This window comes from Camponotus vicinus, unplaced genomic scaffold, assembly GCF_025532165.1.
Source record: "Camponotus vicinus isolate PSW18456_S1 unplaced genomic scaffold, iyCamVici1.0 SCAF_12, whole genome shotgun sequence".
Classification (NCBI taxonomy): Eukaryota; Metazoa; Arthropoda; class Insecta; order Hymenoptera; family Formicidae; genus Camponotus; species Camponotus vicinus.
The window spans coordinates 9700674-9717029 of NW_028141948.1; the positions used below are offsets into that span (position 1 = coordinate 9700674).

Here is a 16356-nt window from a genome sequence, read left to right on the forward strand (position 1 = left end):
ATAAATATTAAATTAACAGAATTATCAAAACTTGATGAGATGTTTCCTCTTTCTTTCTTTCTCTCTAAATTATTTAAAACATGCAAATATATATTTTACTTAAAAGAAATAAATATAAAATGTAAATAATAAATATTTATAAAACTGTGTATTTACATATTATATAATCGATTAAGCACGTAATTTTGTTTTAAAATTGTTTTATGAAGAAATCTGCATTTAATATTTCTGTCCTATCTATTATATTGCATTTGTATAATATTGTTTGCTATATTACATTACGGCAGCATAATTGTGTGTGATATAAGTTTCCCTTTCTTTTTTACTTCGTTCTTGAGAATATTCGAGGAAATTTATATCACCGCTGTAATATTATGGGCGGCAGTTCGTGTCAGGCGGCTGGTTGGGGGAATTTCGTTATTGCATATTATTACATTTTCTCGGATACTAGAGGTACATCGAATTTAAAGTTTGGAGAACTTCTCCAAATGCTAAATTCGCCTAAAGTGCCGCTTGAACTCCTGTAAGAGGCGCGACGCTCCTCGTCATCGTCCATGTCGGATTAAGCGACGTTGCGAGACATCAAATTACCTTCGTGTTACTTTTCGCAGCAGGGATAATCCACAACGCTCGTGCGCGCCGGAGAAAGAACGCACTCACCTGCATGTATAGACGTGGCTTAGCATCCCATTGTCCGTCCAGTTTGCACGTCAAAAACGCGCAACGTGCGATCAAATCTGTGTTTCTTTCCAACCAATTAGACTGTCTGATTTTGTACAAAATTTATTGGGGTTGTCGAATTGATCCTGCGCGAAGGGATTTTGTTTTTACCGATAAAGTGTCGCCAATAATGAAAAAGAAGTTTAAAAAGCGTACGAATTTTACACAGTCCATTTTATGTGCATTCTGACATTTTAAAAAGATGCGCGACATTTTCAATGCACTGATTATTTGCTTTCCTTTTCATTGATACAGCAAGACCGCTTTTAGAGCGAAGGTTTCATTTTGAAGAAAAAAATCTGTTCTGGCTTCTTGAAACGTGAAATCGTAAATATTTTTCTATAAGGCAATATTTGTTCGCTGCATGGTTCCCTCGGAACAATTGTTGTTCCGCGAGCTCGATAAGCTATTCCATATTCGAGTACGATTTCGTCGAGCATCGATTGGCCTTGCGCGGTGGGTTAAGGTAAAACGGGCTTCAACACGCTCCATTTTAAAATCGGTTCTTCGATTCATTCGATTTAAAGAAATATTTTTAAATTTTATAGTTTTTATTTAAAATATTTTATAGTTTTCTACATTGAAAAACTGCGTTAAATATTTTTCTAAGTATCTCAGTCACCTTAAGTATAATGAAAAATTCCTTTGTTTCTACGTTTGCGTGTGATGATTGCATCGACTCATTCCACTTCTCTTTTGATGACAAATTTAATTTAATTTAATTTAATTTCTTTTTGATGACAAATTTAATTTAATTGGAATAATATAAGCGTTTGCATAAATAGTTAAAATATATGAAAAATTTATACACGTTTCAAATATACGGATATAATACTTGTCTATTAAGAGCAGATAAACATTTTTATGTATGCATGCGTATATATCATCTATTTTGTATCGTACTACATATACATAAAAGATAAAACTGTCCAGGTGACATATGACACCTGATAGTATTTTTATATCTTGATTGCTATCGGGATTGTATTAGAGCGCATCTCATCCAGGCACAAAGTCCGGCCAAAGGATTTCATTCAACATTCGACTTTCACGTTTTACTCTTTTATCAGATTGTTTCCGATTGCCAGTCCGCGATCGATCGTATCCGACTATCGTGATTCTTTGGCTTCGACGTTGGATATTGGTGCCGATAAGGCCGCTGCAGATTTCGTGCCGCGGCGTGATTGCCCGAGGATGATATCGGATCCATCTTCTTCGGGCGTGAAGAAGTCGGAGGAGCAACCGAGCTGGCTTTTGCCTCGTATATATGAAACGTTTCACACGAGATTTTACGAAGAATCTGCTCCAGAAACGTCCCGAGGATCATATAACATTGAAGACGGTTTACTTTAGCGAGACGATCGCGCCACATATTACAGCTTGTTATTATCTCGATTCACGATACCTATATCGAGTTGCTAATTAGCTAATTTCCAGCTAATCACTGAGTTTTCGCCGCAAACACTCGGATACTATCTCTACCTTTTGAAAATGTCATTAATTAAAGCAGTGATAAGATTTCAACGAAGATCAATTAATATTTCATTGATTTTCAGTGAAAGCGCTCACGCTTTACTCCTCCGTCTTATGTGCATGTTTCATTGATTATGACAGTAAAGTTTTAGTGGAAAATCAACCATTGACTGAATCTTCTCAATGAGATTTCAAGGTTTGTAACATTATATTTATAATTATAAAAAGTGATTAATTTATAAAATCACTGCTTATTAATGATAATATACTGATTATTTAATTTAATAGAGTACATATAATACGACAAAAAGTTCAAATGATTATTTAAATCTACAAACAATAATTACCTACTAAAATATATCTTAACTTAACAATAATTACCTACTAAAATATACCTTTACTTAAAATATTTTATCGCTTTATTTGTCAATATAAACTACTAACTGTATGAGTGGCAAATAAATTATTTCATGGTGCTTTCTCTATTTTGCCAAGTAATTTACTACTTTGATGATTATTTATCCCTGTTGTAGCTACTTAAGAAAGATCTCTAATAAGATTCTGACTTGAAAGAGAGAAAACTGTTGGTATAAATGATTCATAAGATGTGCAGAAACTTTCTGTTTGCACAAGCGCATTATATTAATAGTCTAAAGATCTATTCTTAAGGCGAAAATCGAAAAGCTGAAGCGAAGTATTAATAAATAAGCACTTACTGGAAAATCACGGTCTCTTGAACTTTACGTTAATGGCACTAATGGCGATGATAAAATATTTCTATACCGCAAATTAAATTCGATTAACATGGAAAAAACCAATTATAAAAATTTAATTGTGTCAGCAAAAAATAATATTTCTCGAGTTTTATATGTATTATTTTTTTTATCTAATATATTCTGTATGTTGTAGAAAAAAAAGGAAATGAAATAAAATTTTGCGAAGAAAATGTATATATATATTTGTAATACATTTATTCTTTATTTTCTTTTTTCTCGTTTTCGGGGCAATTCTGTTTCACAAGTATAGATTTTATCTTTCTACGCCAACCAAAACAATCATTTTACACTCGTAACTAAAATTAAATCGGCTTCGGCGTTTAGTTAATGCAGATTCATGTCCGCCGATTTCCGCGGCTGCGTGAACGTTTTTGCCGGCGCAGCGTATTCTAGATTGCTAATAAAATTAAGTTTCGCCGACCAATACTTTCGCGTCAGCCGTGAAATATTTCCTTGCGCCGAGTTTCCAGAGGGGATGGGAAAAAGGGGCATTAGCGTTGCGCGATTCACCGATATGATTCAAGCATTTTTCAGCCCGAGGAATATCGAGTTAAATTTAATGCAATTTCACGTTACATTATTCCGATAATCTTATCGCGCGTCATTGCCCATTAAACTTATGAGGAAGGCCTTTATCCTTTGCTCATCCACCTCGCGCCGACTAATTAATTTATTACATTAGCCGGCAGCTGAGAATTATTTATATAATATCATTACCGCCTATAAATATGTGCTATCGATCATAACATTATAATTACAAAATTACTATTACATAACATGTAGATTTTTGGAATTATTATATTTATTTCAAATCTTTTTTCTATCTATCGAATATATACATATATATTTCGAGGAATTAATAAAAATAAAAAAATGTAATTTTAAATACTTTATTTCTATATTTTCAATAGGAATATTAATCGAAAAAATGAAAAAAGAAAAAGTATTAGATGCTATTATATATTATAGTATTGGATTTCACTGCATATTATAAATATTTAATGCGAGTATTTATATGTATGTGGTTGTGCACATTAAATCAGAAACTGTATGTGAATTAAACTCTGTGCAGTCTATATAGGATGTAGGTAATGCGTTAGAGGTAATGCTACATAATACATCAAATTTAAACTTCATCGTTTTATCTAATTGTTTAATATTAATATATAATTTGCCTAATTTTTTAATATTAAAATATATAAAATGTTACAAGAAAACATTTAAAAGTTGAAATTAAAAATTTAATGAATATAAATTTCACCGTGAAGCAATATCATTACTCATAAAATAATCCTCAAATAATAAACTCACAAATATGGAACTGTCATTTTCCATCATATCATTGTATTCAATACGCTCGCTTCTGAATAGATATTTTCTGTCTCTCTTGCTCTCTTTTGTGACCTCATATACTCTATATATATCTACGAATAGAATTAAGGTTTAATTAATAGAATTAAGGCTAGTATTTAAAAATACTAGTTTAAAATACGTGTTAGACGTCGGTCAGATCAGATTGACATGTATTCACAAGTGTCAATGTACGAGTAATAGAAGGAAATAATCCTCCATATCACCTTAACGTCTTGCTTGAAAATAATCGCATGATTGTATTTATGTGTTAGAAAGCAATTTAGCTGAACCATTCTACACCTAATTGAAAGCAGACATTGTTCAAACATGGTTCGATGTGGTGAGTGTTTGCAAAGAATTGAACATTATAGTAAATATTATGTAAATATTAAGTAAAATATTTGAAATAACATTATAACAGTGTATTATAATTTACTCAAATTTCAAAGGTCAATAAAATTTGTTCAGCAAGAAATAAATGCACAAAATTATTTATATTTTTATTTATTATATATTTATATTATTATTTATTTATATTATTTATATTTTTTATGATTAATTTAAAAAGATTAAACTTATTATAAGTAAAAAACATATCGATTCTTTGATGTTGTATTAAAGATTTGTCTCATTGAATCTTATAAAATAACAGTTTAAATTTATATATAAAATAAAGATTTACATTCTAACTATATGCGTTTGAAAATCAGGAAATCATCTAGTGATTGCTCTTTTAATTGTTACGTAATGTAAGAACCTTAACGTATAATAGACACTCGGATATCGTGAGCAGTCTAACGACCGAGGTAAGTCGACAAGGAGAGAACTTTAGTACTCTTGAGTGAGCTTCGAAGTCAGTTTTAAGCCGTTATTAAGGAACGCGTATTATCGATGGCCGAATAGCATTTGACCACTCTAAAAGATTTACGCCAAGGCAGAACCGATAAAAGTTCATTTAAAACAGTATAAATGTATCGTAAGAGTGTTTCATTAAATGCGATATTTTTCACGAATATTCTAAAATAATAGATTATATTGGAAGTAATTGTACACATGTACATATAAGTGCGGAATTTTAAAACGTTATAATTTTCGAATACCGTTGTTGATATAAATGGATATATGGATTTTAACAAGAGTTTGTGAAAATTCAACTCTACATCGTTTTTAAAATAAATAACTTGTATAAACACACGTAGAGAATATCCACTTGATGAAATTTGCCCGTTGAAAATAATCGCGAGCGATATCGCATATTTTTCTGCTTACACAAGCAACTCTGCATGGCAGTTATGTGAAACATTTATATTGAATTTATCAGGAGCTTGACTCGCGCGAGTTTTACGCGTCGACGTGCGAGTTCGCGGACCGTTTTGCGGTTGCAAGGTGCCATTGCGATTTCCAACATAAGTGGATATCGGGGATAACGTCGGACGACTTTAACGAGGCGGACGATCGCTGGTCCGAAGTACGGAAGTTCGACATTCTCGAGCGAGCTCGAAGCCTGTCTTAAGCTCCTATTACTCGATTCGTCCTACACGGAGCTTCCAACTCTACTTACACGGAAAGTGGAGCACAAGTTGATTCCATGCAATGGAAGCCCGCCTTATCATATGTATATTGCAATACTCGGCAGTTGTCCGTTCGAATTGTCACGATTATTACGTTTGCATTATGTCGGTGGTTATTGTCTCGCGTAAGATCGTGTTCATCGAGACGATCTGACATTCAGACTGTATAACAAGCGCTTGTATAAAGGCAACACATCGCGACCAGTCGAAGATAAATGCGACGAGCGTACATTACATAGAAAATGACAGATAAGAGAGACTTCTGACTAATTTTGCAGGTTATTTTACTGGGACGTCGTGCTGATCTACAAGAGTCGAATGATAGTCTAGTATCGTGGAACGGCTTTAAGGCAGACGGGTACTTCTAGTTCGCAAGCTTGGAAGTTTAACAACCTCGGCGCGGGCTTCTAGCGGATCTTAAACCCTTATTACAGTACACGTACATCGATAAGACAGTTTTCGAAAGTCTGACCTCTCGAACAAAGGCTTTATCTGTCAGACGCAGAGTAAGTTAGATGTAGATCCATCTATCTAGCCATGATCTTGCTGGCCAGACTCGCCTTTGCATACCGTAGACTATATCCACTCAACAAATTATTTTTATTATTATTATATTTATGAGACGTTTTAATTTTTAAGAATTAAATTTAATGTTAAATTAATGAAGCTCGTAAAAAAAAATTAGAAAATTGAAGCGAAAATGGAATTAATTTTAAAGACTTTTTTATTTATTTATACTGTAAATAAATGAATAAAAATAAAAAAAGATAATATAATTTTTCATCGTTGAGTTGCGATTTTTTTAGAAACCATTTAATTGTAAAAATGATTTAAATAATTAAATAATTAAATATATATAAATTAAATTATTAAATATGCAAATTGAATATCGTACAGTATGGCATTTTATTTAAAAGGCACTGATATATAATGAATTTATTGATAGTGTAACGAACAATAAGAAGAGTTTGTTAATTTACAACGACCTAATCTTCTCGCACAAAACTTCTAATGAAAACTAAGAAAATTGCAATGAATAGTTCGGAAAATGAAAACCAACAAGAGCCGTACAAGATAGCCGTACATGTGACGAATAATGGAAAAGCTCATCTGTTTGTTGCCTCGAAGCGTACTAATGACTTGAGAGTCGGACTAATCATCGTCGATTCATTGATCGATGGATAAGGAAGTAATATGGACGGAAATCGAAAATCGACATCGTTATCAACTATGGGGACAAAACATTTCCTATTAATCATCCACATTAGAGATGACAAGCTACTTAAAACTTAATCATCTTAATTCGTATAGGAATGATCTTTTAATCGCATTAGGTATAATAGGTATTATATTTAGCTTTTATATATTTAGCTTTTTCATGCCTTATACTTAAATAGAATCGCAGTTTTAATGGGCGTAATAACTCAAACAATTATATTTTTTTAAACAACAACGGAATTAAAATTTTTCCTAGTTGTTTCGTAATTGGCGAAACTTTTTAGCGATCATGATTAAACATAAACTAATTTTTTTCTAAATAATATAATATTTAGATTACTGTTTTTTCTCCCTGTTTCTCTCTTTTCTTTTTTCCTATTCTCCTATTACATTTATTAATAATTTAAATGTTTAACTTGATTTAAGACATTAATTCAACGAGAGATTAACAGTATATCCCTATTAATAATATAAACCGTCAATAATACGTATATAGAACTTCTGTGTAATGAAAATAATAATTAATGCGTGGTCAATGTATTAAAAGGCAATATTAATAAGTAGGGATAGGATACAATGTGTTCCGCGTATTATGTTAGTAAGCACAATACCTGGATATTTACGCTCAAACGAAATGAACTGCGCTAGTTATCGCAGTAGTTAGGGACCGTGTTTGTCAGACTGGCAGAGTATACGAGTCACGGCCGTCAGTATTTATTCACGCAGTTATTTACACAATCGTGAGCTTTTGCGGACGTTTCTTGTTGATTGTTGTTTCGGCAAAAATAAAGGCGCTCGGCAATTATGCGAATAAAATGACGGCGAATGGAATTCGACAAAATTTATTTGCCCTATCGATTGCAGCCGACTAACAAAATGCCGTCGCCGTATCTTGTCGATATTGAATTTTATTTACGAGGACAATAAACTCCACGTACCTTGTCAGTAATGATCGCCAGGCATTGTAAATCGATGGACGCAACAGATGGAGTTATTTCTGCAAAACCGAATTGGCACGTGCGCAAATTTTCTTCATGTGTGCGCAAACACTTCGAGAATATAATTAAATAATGGAGAGATAAACTCTCTGTATATCGAGTCGTAATCACAATACGTTTAAATGCCTGAAATTATTAGGTAACTTTGCTTTTTCAATCCGTCAATGATGTTCGAGGAAAATACAACAAATGCTAATCTTATTTGACTTGCAAACATGCACGTTTGCAAACATTTTCATAATTGCAAATTAATTGAAAAAAGAAAAAAGTAAATATCGCGGATAAAACTCTGTGCACGATAATGAAACAATTATAATATTATATTTTCGACTAATTGCATCTCTTTTAATTTTTCGATTAATGTTTATAGCAAACGATATCCGAATAATTGGCAGAGTGCGGTTGTATCGATAAAATGCGTAATATGCGCGATAAAACATACATCATGCTGTATAATTGCCGAATTGCATTTTCTTCACAAAATGATATCTATGTAATATATTCGCAAAAAAAGAGGAAATGTTTGCTGTATAGCCAAAAAAAAAAAAAACAATTTTGCACGTTTTCTCATATGCGAGATGTATTTATGCAGGAAAATATGAATAAACGTGTAGCAACACATGACCCAGTTTTTTTAAAGCAATTTCGCTGTACGGGGCATTATGTTATCGTTGTATCCACATATAACGCAACTCTGACAGTTACATGTTAAATAAATTCAGTTTAAAACTCGATATATAAAACTATGCAATCAGTCCCAAATGCGGTGCATCTATACATTTAAAAAAATACCAACTAACGCATAATAATCGATCGTTTAATCGTACAACAACGCCATTTTATTCAACGTAAGTGAAAGATTTTAAAAAACGTAGGTTGTTAACATTATTACACACGACCCTTTAAACAGGATTGCTTTCCAACTCGCAAAATGGACCGTCGACCAATTCGCGACTATACATGACATTAAATTATATTCGAAACAAGCTTGAAACTTTGTGCATTTCGTGACATTGGCATTAAACGATCGATGTGTACACCGCCGTTCACGTAAATACCTAGGACTACGTTGCTGACTCCGTGACACGGATTGAAACGCTATTTGCCGCGGTAGACGGTATCCTCGAAACGCCGCTTTAAAGTTTCGCTCACGGCTAAAGTAAATTTCACGTGTCCCAAGAGCGGCACCAACTACGAGACCGGGGATGTTCAGCAATGAGTAAGCGATGCGTGAAGCTACGCCGTACAGGCGTCGCGCCCGGGAGCAACCCCTATTTGTATTACGGTACCGCACAGCCATAGCGCATACCGCATACTGAGGCCAGACATATGTACAGTCACGAGTGTACAAATGTCGCAATCTAATATCGTGTTCAAGTCCACCTGTTTCGCAAGTGCCTTTTATTCTTCGCGACGCAAACGCGACATCTTGATCGTTCACGCTTCTTGGTTTACTTACACCTAGATACCATCGAAACTAAAGAACAATACGTATGTGCGTGCGATATTTTTATCCGTCATTATGTGGAATAAATTTGCACATGTAGTCTCTCTCGTAACTTTTGTTTGTATTTTCTTCGTGATATTTTGGTGTTAAATAATTTATACGAGTGGACTCGCTATACATGCATGTATATGTGCACGCGAATGGACGATACGATGGAAGTCCGCGGCTTTTAATCGTAACTGCTGGCTTAACCATCCGGCGAATTCGTCGACATATCCGACACTGAAACCGTTTCCATGTAATCCTCGAAACTCCGCATTCCCCCCGTGTCTCTCTCCATCGGTTATTCTATACGCACGTCCGATTACTTCTCATCGCTCAATGCTAGTTATTTTCTGCTTACATTTATTCGTCTGGATATATGTATTTTCCTCTTTTTAAAATAAATTGCTATCTCAAGATTTGCTTTGTTGAAGGACTTTCCTGAATTTATATTTCGCGACATTAATATGGTTGATTTCATTATCCAAGTTGATGAAGCTCGGTCTGAATTAATATTGATTGAAACACGGAAACGATCCCGCTGGGAAGCGAAAGAATCTTCATAAGAGAGCTAATTATGTGCGTAATTAATACGCGTGCTATTGAATTTTAAATGTATATTAACACGTATATCCGTTGCATTTATGAGAATTGTAACAGATCCGCAACAGTTGGCAATTTTAATTATCTCTTTGCATGATGATATATCATTAAATTCTCGATGTTATAAATAAACTTTAATTAAGTATTTTGAGATTTATAATATAATCATGATTCACACTGTTGGACCAAATATACGTCAAATCTTAATTATGTTTTTATTAATTAGCATATCACTTTATGTCCTGAATCATAATAATATATTATAGATATGTATGGAATATATAACTTAAATTTTAAAACTCTCTGCATATATCTTTTATTTATTTTGATAATTTAAATTGTTTTTTAAGAAAAAGATGGATAATTTTTAGTTATAAGCGATTGTGTGTGAAAATAAAGGCTTTTTGAGAAGTAAACTTCATTTTAAAGCAAATTTTATATCAATTTTATTTGATATTAAACTTTAAGCAAACTTTATTTAAATAGATTTCTAATTTTGTTTACAGAAAAATATTTAATATATTGAAATTGCTGAAGTTTACAATATAAATAATGACGTTTATTTCGAATAAGAAAAAATCGGTTCTAAATTAGTTGAAGAATCAGAGTTGAAAGACGATTCATTAGGTCTAAAACAATCTGTCTACGTAACTCGTTTAATATCTCGCAAAGAAATTGTGATTTTTGAAACGCACATTGTCAGGTCGACGCGAAGCACGAATCATACAACGTATCGCAACTTTGCTAACCGATACGCGCAACCCTCGGGTCGAAATACAGACTGATAGGCGAATGCGTGCATCGCAGAACCATTATTTCCACAACAGATTGCTCCGTTGGATCCTTACATGCGAAATCCAGAATAGCGATCAATGAGCGGCTCACGCTGGGCACGAGGGGTCTGGCTCGAAGCGGGACTGGTATCGAAGGGAGAGGGAGGAGGGGGTGAGGAGGTGGAGGGGAGGGGTGGCTGAAGGTTGGCCGCGGCATTCAACGGGGCTAACTCTATCCTGGCAAATTACATTTCCATCCCGCTACGTGATAGGTGCAGCAAACATGCCCGTCAACGTCCGACCGAGTTTCTCGCTGATTAGTTACACTCGACGTGGATTATATTTCCGAAGCAATTAATTAACAAAGTTCCGGCCGGTCGCGTATGTCCGTGCACGTATGACCGTATTCGTGGAGAACGCATCGTCGTGCGGAGATTGCGATTAAGAAGAGAGAGAGAGAGAGAGAGAGGGGGGGGGGGTGAAAAGAGAGAAAGAGAGATGTCGGGGGTGGCAGAGGAATGAAATTTCTTGCGGTAGAACGCGCGAGAGAAACCACCATGGGCAGACTTGTCGGAGTATTACGGTTCGCCCTAATGGAAACTGTCACTGAGATGTCCACGGTAAAGCCGACCGGGCTGACCAATCGCACATTCGACTACTTGCGATGGATTCCGCTTCATACAAACGATATCCCAATCTTTTTCTTCCCATTAGTAATTATTATTTTAATCTTCCTCTCTCTTTATATAAGTTAATACGTGCAATATATTTATTTGGCGAGTTTTTGTGTAAGATTACATAACGGAATTTATTTTATTGAAAAGAAAGGAAGAGAGAGAGAGGTTAAGAGAGGTTAATAGAATCAAAGCGCGTATAAATCTGTACGTACCATAAACAAAGTTTTCCGATAGTTTACGCGACCAAATACAAAGTCGAAATATAATTTTGTTAGAACTGACCCTTTGTATGCGATAAAAACACTTGTATCGGTATCAATTGTCCTTGACCACAATTTTATTTACTTTCGTGTATCGAGTCGCGTAATATTTACGACGTTGTTTTGAAAATATCTAACGAATACGCATTAGGCGCATTGAAATTTCAAAAGGCTTTATTAATTCTTACTCACCGAATCAGCAATTCTGCCGGCGTAGAAGCGGAGCGCGTTGTTATTCCTTGCACATTCACCGCCTCAAGATCGCTCCGGAAAGATGCAACAGCGAAACATCTGATCGCAGGAATTCATCGTCGACACGTCGGCTCTCATCTTACGATTATATCCACCTTGTCTTCTCTTCTTCTTCTCGAAACCGTCCTAATCGATTAAATTAAGCGACACCGGACGCGCGTCATCGATTGGGATTCTCGCTTCTTCTCCCTCGGCGTTCTTGGAAACTCGCGCGATATCAACATGCGAGGAGCAAAGAGGCGTAAAAGAACGAGAGAGAGGGAAAAGGAAGAAACGATGTTATACGCGCGGTTGCCAGTCGCAGACTGAACTCGCGATCCGCGAGTAGCATCGATTTCGGTGGAGGGGGAAGGAATACGGGCGGGAGGAGAGGGGAGGCGCCCTGTGGAACGTAGTAGGGACGGACGGCTTCGCGTGAGAGCAGGTGAATCGAAGAACGGGAAGATCAACAGGGAAGAAAGAGAGAAGGAGGGCGACCAACAGTCAGCCTATGTGTGTATCGCACGCTAAAGCTAACGGGCTGACGCTTACGTCCAGTAACTACTTCGAGTAGTAAGCGCTAGGATAAAGTCCGACCGAGCTGGCCCTACTGGCCACGGGGACAAAAAAATGACAAAGGTAACAGCTGCGTAAGTGGCTCGACCGCGTGGCTGACCGAATACGCACAATAGCCACTCATTGGAAGCGAATCGATACGAGAAAATATTCATGGTTTTCTTTTATTGTGATTCCGACTTATTTCCGACTTATTATTATTCTCTTATAATGATTCCAGATAACAATGAATGATAATCCCGCGTATCGTGCCTGTATTCTCTATTTCACGGAATTGTTATTTCTTTGCTTTGCAATTATTCAGTATTATCATGCTATTTTCGAAACATTGCGAGGATATATTTGCGAAGTAAATTGCTTTTTCCATTGTTTTTCCTGCGGTTATCTAACTGAAAAGAAATTTATTTATGCATTTATTTATATACGATTATATATTTATTTATGCATTAAGAAAATATATGTAAATTACCTTTTTCCGTTTACTAAACTGTTTGAAAATTTATGCAAATAATTATGCGAAATCTTGATATATATTGTGAATTTTATATATTTCATATATTCTATTATTCATTTCATTATTTAGACTATACCACGATTAAATAAGTTGTATGATTTATATTTATTAATATTAATGATTAATATTTATTATAAAAATATGTATAAAAAACACTGTATTACATAAATGTTTTAATTTTATTCGCCGACATTTATTTATAAATTATTGGAGATACAATATTTTAGTATTGTAATATTGGTTAAATATCATCGCTGATTCGATCCAATTAATATCGGTTTATATGCATGTTATTTTTGCAAAACATTTTATCATTTAAGATTGCAAAATATATTTGCATTGTGTGATAAAGAGTTTTCACTTACAGCCGTTTTATTTTATTTCAAGGGCGCTCCAGAAAAATACGGTAATCGGTTGACCAAATATGCGTGGTGTTGAATGGTTCGCTAATGCCAGAGTTCGTTTGTCGCGATTGTCGATCAATATACGATGGTGACGATAATTGTTTATCAAGGACGAATTCAATATTGCCACGGTTGTCAACGACAAACGTCGGTTACTTGTAAAGCACAAATAGAATTATTTATATTGCTACAGAACACGATATATAATTGTAAATTAAGTATGTTATAATAGACGTTTCTCTCTCTCTTGTTCAAACTTTCTTTATGACATTTATTCAAATTTCATTTTTCTTACTCTTTATATTTAATTCTTCTACATCTAATTTTTAAGTGCGCAAAGTATTTTCATTCGAGAATTTAAGTTACCCAATTCTTTAGAAATTGTAATAATTTATGAAAATATGTATAGAAATTTGTAATAATTTTTTAATAAATCGTACAATATATCTACAATATATTTTTAAAGTATACACACACATATACACTTTATATATATATATATATATATATGTGTGTGTGTGTGTGTGTGTGTGTGTGTGTGTGTGTGTGTGTGTGTATAAAGTCTAATTTGAGCGCCTTGATTTTGCATTCCATCCATTTCTTTTTTTTTTAGCGAGGTCATCTGTACCGATATCGAGCATGTTATCCGTTTGATTCCCGGTCGTTATGAAGAATATATCGACAAGAATATAGCGGATTGCGCACTCTGCAGTTTCATCTGCCGATTGCCGTCCGCTAGCATTTCGTATCCATGCGAGATGCCGAAACAGCCTTGCAATATCCGTGGCCTATGTTTGGTTCGCGTTGCGGCATAGGCCGATTAAAATAGATGTAGATATACACGGATATGCTGCAATTGCGATGCTTCGGTTTGCGATCTTGTTTACCATACGTTTTACTTTTCGTCGACTTTCAACACAACTTGCACGTCCAATCGTGGCGTTACGATCAGTTCTCATGTCAGACAAGCTTCACGCGAATATTCTTATCCGATTAATTAGGTTTTTACCAGTGATATTGCACGCATGCAAATACGCATAATGTAATCAGGAATGAATGAATAAGCGTAAAATAAAGTTACTTTGTCACACCTGTTTTAAAATCTTAACACGCAACATGGGTAGAGCGTAACTTTTAATTACGTACCTCACTAAAAAAGAAGTGGAAACAGCGACTCACGATTTTCTTCGATATATTCCTCGATCAATAATGCGTCGCGATAGCATGCCGGATTGCATTATTACTGCGGCGGGGGACTAGGCTTTTATATGATCCAAGTTATTTTTAGTTCCTTCCACTTTATAGACCTTCAGATTTCTGAAATTGCACAAAGGCAAAGTCACGAAGAATGATATTATATTACCGATAAACTTTTTATAGTTTTTCGCATCAATCTTTTATATTAAAATTATTATTTAATATAGTACCATAGACGCGCACTTCATTAATTAAGTTTATATAAGCTATGTATATGAAGGGTATTTGTCCCTCAAATATATTCTTTGTGCTTTTTCTCTCTTGTCTCAGGAGTTAATGATAAATCGTTCATAAACACGCGACTCCAACACTAATAGACACTGATAGAAGTTGTGTATATGTGTAAAATAAAAGGCAGATGTATCATCGATTTTTATTCATCAGTCAATTGAATTATTTAGAGCGTCTTTTAGAATCCTTTACAATAATTGATAAGTAATAGGCAACAATAGACAAATTTGTCTATAAATTCTAAATGTATTCGATGCAGTGTAGTTATTATGTCGTTTATCATAAATGTCTCTCCAAATCATTATTTATAGAATCATTTTCTTGAAAGTTTTAAGCGCGCGTGGCGATTATTTCGATTAGTCCGATAAGAAAAATATTCAATTATCAAACGACCGCGACTATCATGCATTATTTATCGAGTTGAAACGATGTCCGTTGACTCGTAGTCAGCAATTTGGCTCCGCCGTCAAAACCAACAAACGAAGAGCAGTACTAAATCGTGCTAGCAGTATGGGTGCACCGTATAATCGCCCTATAATTCCAAGATCGATACACGACGAAAGAGACGGGACGCACTGACATCAGCCGGTCAATTAGGTATAATGCGAAGAAAATTGTACCTAATACAGGGATCGTACAAGTTGGCAGTTAAATGCTTTATGACGCAATTGGGTTTCGTCATTAAACATGAGAATGAGCTAAAATGTGAAAAGTTATAAAGCAAACATATTTTCGTTTGATTGAAATAAAATAGATTTAAATAAATGGGACAAGCACACGTAGGCAAAATAGTTATATCAGAAGACACGTATATAAATAGTATAACAATTTGGTAAAGTGATAGTTTTACTTTGTTGACTGAGTTCTCATCGACTTTCATTATCGAATATTGCGCATTATAATGATTTAACAGACGTCCTGGAGTTTGTAGTTAGTAACTATAGTAATGTATGTGCGGTAGATAATGGCAAGACGATGATGAAATTTTATCGATGTAACAAATTGTTCGTAAATGATGAGATGATCATTATCGATATTAGATAATACTGTGAGCAACAAAAGGGTGATATTGGTTTATGATCCGGTATTGAAAATTAGCAGGAAAGTCGATTAATTTCAAAATGTTATGCAAATTCTTGTTGCACCGAGTTGACATGAGGGCCGTTCGGCCCTTTACCCCTTATTGATCTAAAGTGGCGTTATAATGATGCCTCTACGTAATTCATGGCAAT

The 16356-nt window shown here is 34.6% G+C and overlaps 1 protein-coding gene across 2 annotated transcripts in view; it reads right to left on the minus strand.

Annotated features, from left to right (window-relative positions):
• The window catches only part of LOC145962843 (discoidin domain-containing receptor 2), a 75008-nt gene extending 62553 nt beyond the window's left edge, over positions 1–12455 (minus strand). For both annotated transcript variants that reach the window (XM_083084218.1, XM_083084217.1), the window contains exon 1: positions 12104–12455. The gene's annotated coding sequence lies outside the window, so the exon portion shown is untranslated. The remainder of the gene's footprint in view (positions 1–12103) is intronic.
• Between the last annotated feature and the right edge of the window lie 3901 nt (positions 12456–16356).